Below are 9,103 nucleotides of genomic sequence, written 5' to 3'. Positions count from 1 at the left end.
CTACTGGATGGACCACTGCGATTCTGACCGAAAGCGAAGCTTTCGTGAAACATTTCAGTGTGCGAAAGGTGTTACGGGAGCATTGGAGTGTGGCTCAACCAGTGATCGAGAGGATTGGGTGATGATGAAATGTTGATATGCTAATAGGGAATCCACGTTTTGCTTAACACTCACTAACTGCAAGGCCAAATGTTACATTTTCTTGTGGGATGTCGGATTTATTATTATTATAATTATTATTAGTATTATCATTTTGGTGTGTACAATTATTATGCACGTAGCCTGTGTAATACACTTGTTAATATTTCTGCTTTCCTGCGCCGTGTGCATAACAATTCTACACACTCTATAGTAAGAAAGTAGATTCATACACACATTTGTTTTCAAGGGAGCTGTGTGTGTATGAGAACTATACACACTGCCTACAAGTTGTGCTTCAATCTCATACACATACTCTGCGACAATAGACCTCTGTGTATCAGTTTGATACACATGGCAGTTAAAGTGTTAAGTCGAGATTCGAACCCACAATCTCTATAATCGCAAACTGATAAAATGTCTATAAGAATCAAGAAGTATTGTTGATTTACTCTTTGAACTCTCGATGTTTTATAACTAGGGACGTGAACATTAAGTTTTCGTTTTACAATAACACCGAATAGTTGAGGAAAGCAAAATAAAATGATTAGTGAGCTACATTCCCAAAAGATCCCCCCCCCCCCATACCAGAGGGTATGAGACGTGGTGGAGATGCTGGGTATGTAGCTCACTAATCATCATTCATCCTTGATGGTAAAGCACTCTCTGCTCGTGGTGAGCTTGGTGGTAAGGCGCTAGAGGTACTAAATTTACACACTTGAATGGCAACACATGACACTTGAGTTTCACACCCCTAAAGACTGGATCAGCATGGCTAATGTAAGGATATACCTGTCTCTGTACTGCAACTGAAGATCTGCCGTGAGAGGTTATGCCTGTGACTGTACGTAGAGTCTGACTTGCGACTAGCGTTAACACACTCCCCTAGAACCTCCTCCTCTCTCTCTCTATTCAATCGTAACTTGCTCCTCAATAACTGAATTCGAACTGACCCCGAACTCTCTGCCTCCCAGACATTTATTTGCAATTCAATTTATTAAACAAATGCACAGTCAGGACTGTAGCCTCTCCCTGGATTTCGTCCGTTTGCATGTTTATACCGCTGATGACCAGGAAGAGCTTCAGTGCTGTCTGACACTGCATCCCTGTGATGTTTCTGAATATTTCCTGATTGGAAAACGATGGTTGAATGACTGGAAGTTGGAGTTCGTTGTCCATAATAATTAAAAGATACTACGGATCGTTACGGTATGTATAATTTTCTGCACAATGCCAGGGCGGGTACTCACTGGGAATCCCTTGAATTCCGGGAATTATGAGTGAATTATTGGCTCTGGTAATTATGCGTGAATTTTTCTCCGTACATGTGAAAAATTGCAACTTCTATTAATCTAAATCCCATTGAATTTATACATATTTTTAAACGCCGAGGCAAGTTTTTCACGAGGAAGGATACGTGTAAAAAAGCTGCGTGGAAAATAAAACAGAATTCTCTCAATCTGTTTACTTTGTTACGTATTGTCTTTTCTGCAGATGGAAGATTATTGCAAAATAGGATGTATTGAAATTGATTAGGTAAATTTGAGTTTGAAATTCTATTACAATTAACAACTATTCTTAGAATAGTATATCCCATAACATTTGTGACGTGTTTGTAGATGTATTTCGAGCCTGAGTATGTGAAATGCCAAATGAAAACTCCACACCTTAAATTAAATATACCGTTTAATTGAATTGAATTAGAAATTTTGGATGCATTGTAATCACACGGACCCTTTATATTGTTAATATATAGTATTTGTGTGTCTGTGTGCGGGTGGTAAAACAAAAGGTTGAAATACAAAAAACATCTGCTTGTATCTGCCATCACGACTACTTAACTATATATTTCTTGTTGTCCATAGTCAAACTCTGCCTTTTTTCTGTAAGGATTATCTTATATGCTGAAAATGATCTTTCAACAGAAGGATTGTCAGTGGCGAAAATTTGATTTTTTTAAAAAAAAAAAAATCTGAAATTATGCACTTTTGACTGTGCAGGTAGCAGTAGTGCCAGACATTTTGTTTAGAACTTTGAAAAAAACATCAAGGACTTGGGGGAAGGTAAATCGACAGAGAGCATGTTTCAATCACGTTAGTTATTGAATTTTTCGTCACCAAACGTAGCAATACCTCTGCGTGATGTAAAAATCCTACAAAACCTAAAAGAAATTATAAGAACCTAAAGAAAAAGGTTTGATTTAGGCGCATAAACCTAAAATAGGTTCTAACAAGGCTCTTTTTAAGCATTATAAAACTACATCAGTTTTGGCTTTTAATGAAACGCAGACGTAACTTGTTATTTCATATAAAAAAGGTAAAGTGCTCCCCTGTGCTTAGCACCACGCCATGAAGGCGTATAGGGGGTGTGGGGGTAACGCCCCACACTTTCTTGATCCGGTTGTGAGTGGGAGTGATGTGATCAGCATCACGCCCCTGACCGCCTTTACCCCTCAGGGTTTCCCCCAGGTACCCACGCTGGGTGGGCGCCTGCAAATGAAAAAAATAGGATAGAAACCTAAAATTTGAGATTAGTTATAAGGCTTGACGTTACTGTTAATCTATATGTTTCAGTTATTTTGTCATCTCCGTGGCGGAATGGTTAGCATAGCTCGCTACAACGCCAGGGGTCCCGAGTTCCAATTCTGGCCTGGGCGTTTTTTGTGTCCCTTCATCAATTTCATCACATCATCGTTCATCCTCATCTTCGCGATTTTCCAAAAGTGGCAGAAAAGCGAAGTAAAATAAACCAAATCAATCAATCATTTTAATTCGCATTTTCAACTCTTGGGTAAATCGCGACAATGATGAAGAATGATTAAAATTGGTAAACGCTGTAAGTGCCACAATAAATCAAACACCGTTTTCCACGTTAAACTGTGAAATGTGTCATGCTTTATTGTTTCCTCCTTCCCTTATTTTATAAGTTCGGAGTGACGCTTCCGTCCTCCAGGTATATACCTGCGCTCTTTCTTCCACGATGTTGACTCACTCAAACCAAATCCAAAACTGATCTCGAAATTTCCTTCCGATCTTCTCAGATCGGTTCGGTTGCTTCGCTATACAAATTCCAATACCTGTCGATTCATATCCGTCTGTCAGGCTCGTACCTTTCCACGGATGAGGCAAGTAATGGAATTTGTAAGGTCTGCATTCCAAACCGACGAGAACATCCTGTCTCCGTAATGTTTCGTTTTCAAATACACCTTCTAATTTTTACCTACAAGTCAACATTATAATGTGGTAAACGTGAAATGTGGCTGGTAGCTCTCTAAGTAGTTCAAAGGGCGTGTAAAGAGTTTACTAGTGTGCACGATCTTGAGGACTGATGTGGGGAACGAAACGATTTCCCAACACTTTCGCTTTTGGCACTTACAACGTTTACCACTTTTAGTCCTCAAATGATACAGCATTATCCACGGTTCGAACGTGAGACCTTGCATCGTGGTGCTTTACTCTGACCGCTCCCTTGCCAAGGTTTTCGCTACGTTTTCCTGCTGCCTTTTCGTTCGTCACTTGTGTGATGCCTGTGCTTTTCTCGCTGAAGTATCGTTGAAAGTGTAAGCTGAAAACAAGAAAGAAAATCTTATTCTCCCTAGTTCCACTTACAAGCATAACTAAGGGGGAGTGGAGGACTTTTATTTTATAGAGGGAGAGGGAAAAATCGTAGCCCTGAATGCATGCATATTCATGGCTAATGAGGACGGGTTCACTGAGCACAAGGTGCTTACGTCACGTCGAATCTCCGGCTGTCTGCTCGCGTACGAAGTCAAGTGTTCCGCCTTGTTATATAGACTTGCAATCCCTCGTGGTCGCATTCATTCCCGGCGACGCTTCGAGGAACGAACGACACATCGCAAACCGTCCCAGGGTAAGTCACATGTATTTGTCTGTTAGCTTGGTTTGACACGTTCACTGTCGTAAATTCTCGCAAGTCACTTTTCCCCCTTGTTTTAATGTACGCATGCTTGTTAACGCTTCGTTCGATCATGTCAGTGGTCGGGATTTGTTGTTTAACGTCGCTTCATTGTATCATTACGTTAACCGCGACTTGCGGGTAGGAGTGGGTGCTGGAAGGAAAGGAGCAAGGGAGGGTCCATGGTCTTCGTTAAAGATATCATCACAGTGACTGTAAAATAATACAGAAAACATAATCATAATAACTGAGCGCGGATTCTCAACCGGCGATCTCCTGATTACGAGACCGATATCACACGAAATTATTAACAAATATTTTCTGTCGCCAGAAGGACTCATCCAATGCTATCTCGTGGCACTGTATATTAATCTTATTTATCTTATAGAAAACGTTCGTCTGTCACTGTCGGTCAACTCATGAACGCTCGATATCTCAGGAACAATTACAGCTAGAGAGATTCATGGCGACGAACAGCAAGTGTCTTTTTTAAAGGAAGAACTCATAAATTTCCAAAATTAATTTGCCGTTCTTCGATATTTTTAAGGCATGATGTGTCGTTGAAGATAATCTTGTAGGGACACGTGCAACATGTATGAATATTACAGTAGTATCTTCGGAATGTATTGTGATTGCGCACCCGGTGCCGTAACCGTAGCTTCACGCTTACTCGAAAGCTTCCAGGATAGTTTAGTTGCTAAAAAACGATCGACTTATGAGGGCATTTCAGATTTCGAATCTCTAAACTCTAGGCTCTTTCCCAGTTAAACTTTTCTTACACACTTCAAAAGCAATATTACCCACCTTTCTTGAAAACTAAAGAACTGAAGAGACATATTTTTGTTATTTTTAAGTGTCAGTATGTACCTAGGTATGTATGTATGTATGTACACACACACACACACACATACACACACAGGGTGATTCATAAGTAATGGTCCCAACTGTGAGTGGGGCGGGTACGCAAGAAGCAAAATCGTATCTGTAAACATGGATCCATATAGGCTATGGACCATTTTCGAGATAATTGGGAATATATGAATGTATTGTTAGTATACCCACTCATGTGGTTTATGCATGATGGTTTATCGGCACACTTTGCTGTGACTGTCTGACAGCATCTAATTAGAAAATATGGTCATCAATGGACCGGTCGATGTGGGCCTGTAGCTTGGCCACCCAGACCACCTGACATCAATCTTTTGGTTTTTTGTCTGGATTCATCTGAAAAGCGTTGAGACAGTTGCAGAATTCCTGCACCGGATTGAGGTTGCCTGTCTCAGTTAAGAAATGAACCGGGCGTGTTTAAAAAAATCGAAACTGAACACTGAGAATGTTGCGTACAGCACATAGCTACACGCTACCAACTGGACCAACGCAACTCTCTTAATTGTGTTACTTTGTTTTTCTGTTCTGCCTCTTTAAGCTAAACGTCACTATGAGGATAATAAATTAAACGAGATAGATAAAGGATATTCCAGAAGAAACATCCATGCCCAGGCAAGGACTCTAACCAAGAACCTTCGCTGACGAGGTCATGAGTCGACTTCTCAAGATATGATAGGGACGTGCCATAGAAATGCAACCAGGAATGTTTTATTCTTTTTCGCAAAATATCAGGACAGAGCATACACATATAATGAATGCATTGGTTTATCAATGATATTTCACCTTTTCATTCCTGTTTCCAGGTAGTTCGGGGAGCGAACATCCCCATTATCATTCCCGTGTATTCACACCTGACGTGACAAATTGGAGCCCGCCGCACAGTGCCTTGTTAAAAGTCCCAGTAATTTCAACAACCTTCACATTCACAAGACCTTTATAGCTTCAAAACCTGAAAGATACTTCTATTTTTTAAAAAAATAGAAAAGTGAGTTCCCTAAATATTAGCTAGTCGTTTATGATCATCAAATCCGCTCCAATGAGCACCAGCAGAAATTTTTTGTAGGGTGGGAGTGGGTCAAGAAATCTCAAGCGCGATATAATCACTTCAAGTTTACGTGTCATCATAAGAAAGAAACGTTTTTAAGGAGGGAGATAAGATATGAAAGAATCGATAGAAATGGAGAGAAGAAAGGAGATGAAGCATCGAGAGATAGGGGAAGATAAATAAGCGAGGCAGGTACACAGAGACAGAGAGAGGGGCAAAAGCAGGGGCGTTAGAGAGAAAGAAAACAGGAGGACACACAGGGAGAAAGGAAAGCAGAAGTGAGACAGAGAGAGATAATAGAAGCGGGACAAACATAGAGAGATTAATTAATTTGGTGTTTTAAGTCCACTTTATGCACAGTATGGCTAATTGGGACTGGACCTACAGTTTAAAGTGGGATCCAAACCACTATCCGCCTCCACCGGGTATCGAACCCGGGATCCCTGGAGTACAAGGCGACGACGCTACCACGGCGCCATCGGGGAGGCACCCAAGAAAAAGAAGCACAAGGCCTAGAATATACAAAACAACAGAAAGGGTGAAAGGGGGATGAAGCCTTCATCCTCCCTACGCGTGCCCATGTTCGCGCCGCAAAATTTTCTTCCGAACTAGTGCGATTATTTACAAAGTACACGATGGAAACCCTGCTCCGCAATTGTAAGAAGCGGTAGCGGTGCGAAATCGAATTTCTCCCCAATTCACTGTATTCCGAGCGTCATTTTTCACGCCGCGCTCCCCGCAGTTGGGTTATGCCATCCCCCATCCGCTTCCTGAATGGCAGTGGTGATCCTCCGGCCCCACCCTTACACCTCCCTCGATAAGGTCCCTCGGGGCCATTACTCACTCACGCCACCAAAACACAACCACCGCGGGAAGCCCTGGCTGGATTGAAACGTGAGTCCAACGTTCAATGGCCAGTTTGCAGTACAGTCCAGACGCTGTGTGTTGACCACTCGTTGTTTTCGTTAAATTCTACTATCCTTGTGTGGCAGGGCTTCATCTAATGTGAAAAACAGATTTGCAAGGGCAATTGTGGGAAGTGTTGTGTCCAGGATAGGATATAATAATACTCTCGTCCGAAACTATTGTTATGAAAAGATGCCCTTATGCAGATGATACAGCGTTTGTTTTCTTGATTGGTTTAATTGCATCTTAGATTTCTGTAAATGTTAGACAATAGAAATAAAATATGTCCCGATTTTAATTGACTAAATAGTACCCTTATGCGACGCTGTGTCCGTCTGTCTACCGTTCATCCTGTCAACTATCGGTATCTCAGGAACTACAAGTGTTATTAATACAAAATTTGGTAGGCTTATAGACCTACCAATATCTCAACGTAAGATAAACCAACGCTGGCCGTGCCAGCCTCCATGGCGAAGTGGTTAGCACAGCACGCTACGACGCCAAGGGTTCTGGGTTCGAATCCTGGAATAGGCATGGGTATTCTTTCTGAGCGTCTCTACATCAATTTCATCATATCATCAATGATCCTCATCTTCGCGATTAGCCAAGAGTGGCAAAAAAGCAAAGTACGAATTAAAATTTTAAGATACCGAATCAATCAATCAATCGAACTGTGGTCGTCGGAGGCAACAGTACACGTGTATTTTGATACAGTACAACCTCGTTAATCCGAACTAATGGGGGGATAAGTTGACCGGTTTAACGAAAGTCCGGATTAACTGAAATAACCTTAAAGAACAGTATAAAGTGCATTAAAACTCCGTTTATTGCAATAAAACACGTTTATTATGGTGTATTTAAAGCGAATAGGCCTAAATACACTATACAGTACAGTACAAAGTCTGCTGGAAACAGAATTTCATCAGTGGTTGACTGCCTTTTCTTTGAAAAGTTCTCTTGTTGACTTCTAGCCACATTAAAAACCTTGCATTCTGTTTATTTATTTATTTATTTATGCCTTCTGCCTGTCCGGATTAAGCGAAGTCCGGCATATCGGGGTCCGGATTAACGAGGTTTTACTGTATTACGGAAAGTAGCAAGTGTGATCCAAAATTTTGTGGAAATACCTGGGAAATGCTATTCTAACGCGACTTCGTCAGGTGTCTGTGGGGTCAAACAATAGACACGTTTTTAATGCTGCAATAAGTCCGAAACCAAAATACAAACTTTTGTAGTCACAGACGTAACTTTGCGGGTGCATGGGTGGCATTTGCAAACTTCTAAGTTTATTAAAATTTATTTTAACCTCCTGGAACCTGAGGTTCATGTTCTGACCCCCCTCCCCAAATGAAAGAAGTTAGGCCCCTAAGTTATGCTGCTCATTGTAATTATCTACTTGATGCAGTCAGTATTCATCTTCCCCTGTCCAGGACGCTTCGACGCCAGGGGTCCCGGGTTCGAATCCCTGCCTGGACATAGGTGTTCTTTACGAGTGACCCTTCATCCATTTCATCATATGATCACTCATCCTCATCTTCGCGATTATCCAAAATTGACAAGCCGGAGTGGTTATCACAGCTTACTACGACGCCAGGAGCCCCTTATTCGAATCCCCAGACCTGGGTATGTGTGTTCTTTGTAAGTGCCACTTCGTCAATTCCATCATATCGTCACTCATCCTCAGCGACGTTAAATAAAAATCAAACCAAAAGTGACAATCAACCAATCTCTTCACCTACCGAACGATCCGTCTATTTGTTCATTCTAGTCAACAATCCAAACCAACCTATACGTATCGATTTCTCAGAAACTATTAGCGATGGAAATATAAAATATGGTGGACAGAAACATCCTGACGTGATATAAAGGATGTCTGTGGTATTGAGACAATTGGAAAATTCCTAGTTGCTCGAAATGTAAGATTCGTGCATAACATGAAGCAAGTGAAGTTCCTTCCTGAAATTAATATTTGTGTTTCAGTCTCTAACCACATCTGGCGAAGAGGATAAGACATTGCTGTATTAGAGTGCAGAAGAACGGGCATAGTAACGGAAAAAGAAGGGCAAATTTCGAGTGAGAAAAATTAGACTACCGTTTCATAGTTTGGCAACGTTAATGGAATGTAAGGCCCCGGCGTGTTGGAACATGCATGAGGACAATAATGTATTTATTTTCGTAACTTTTTCTGGAGTCGTGTCCCTATTAGAGAAT

The 9,103-nt window shown here is 41.3% G+C and overlaps 1 protein-coding gene across 1 annotated transcript in view; it reads left to right on the top strand.

Annotated features, from left to right (window-relative positions):
• The first annotated feature begins 3,948 nt into the window (after positions 1-3,948).
• LOC145990761 (LIRP-like) overlaps positions 3,949-9,103 on the top strand; it is a 33,783-nt gene continuing 28,628 nt past the window's right edge. The window contains exon 1 of the mRNA XM_083126273.1: positions 3,949-4,008. The gene's annotated coding sequence lies outside the window, so the exon portion shown is untranslated. The remainder of the gene's footprint in view (positions 4,009-9,103) is intronic.

The sequence above is a fragment of the Lepisma saccharinum genome, chromosome 1, assembly GCF_977018435.1.
Source record: "Lepisma saccharinum chromosome 1, izLepSacc3.1, whole genome shotgun sequence".
Taxonomy (NCBI): Eukaryota; Metazoa; Arthropoda; class Insecta; order Zygentoma; family Lepismatidae; genus Lepisma; species Lepisma saccharinum.
This window is presented reverse-complemented; position numbering and strand designations above follow the sequence as displayed.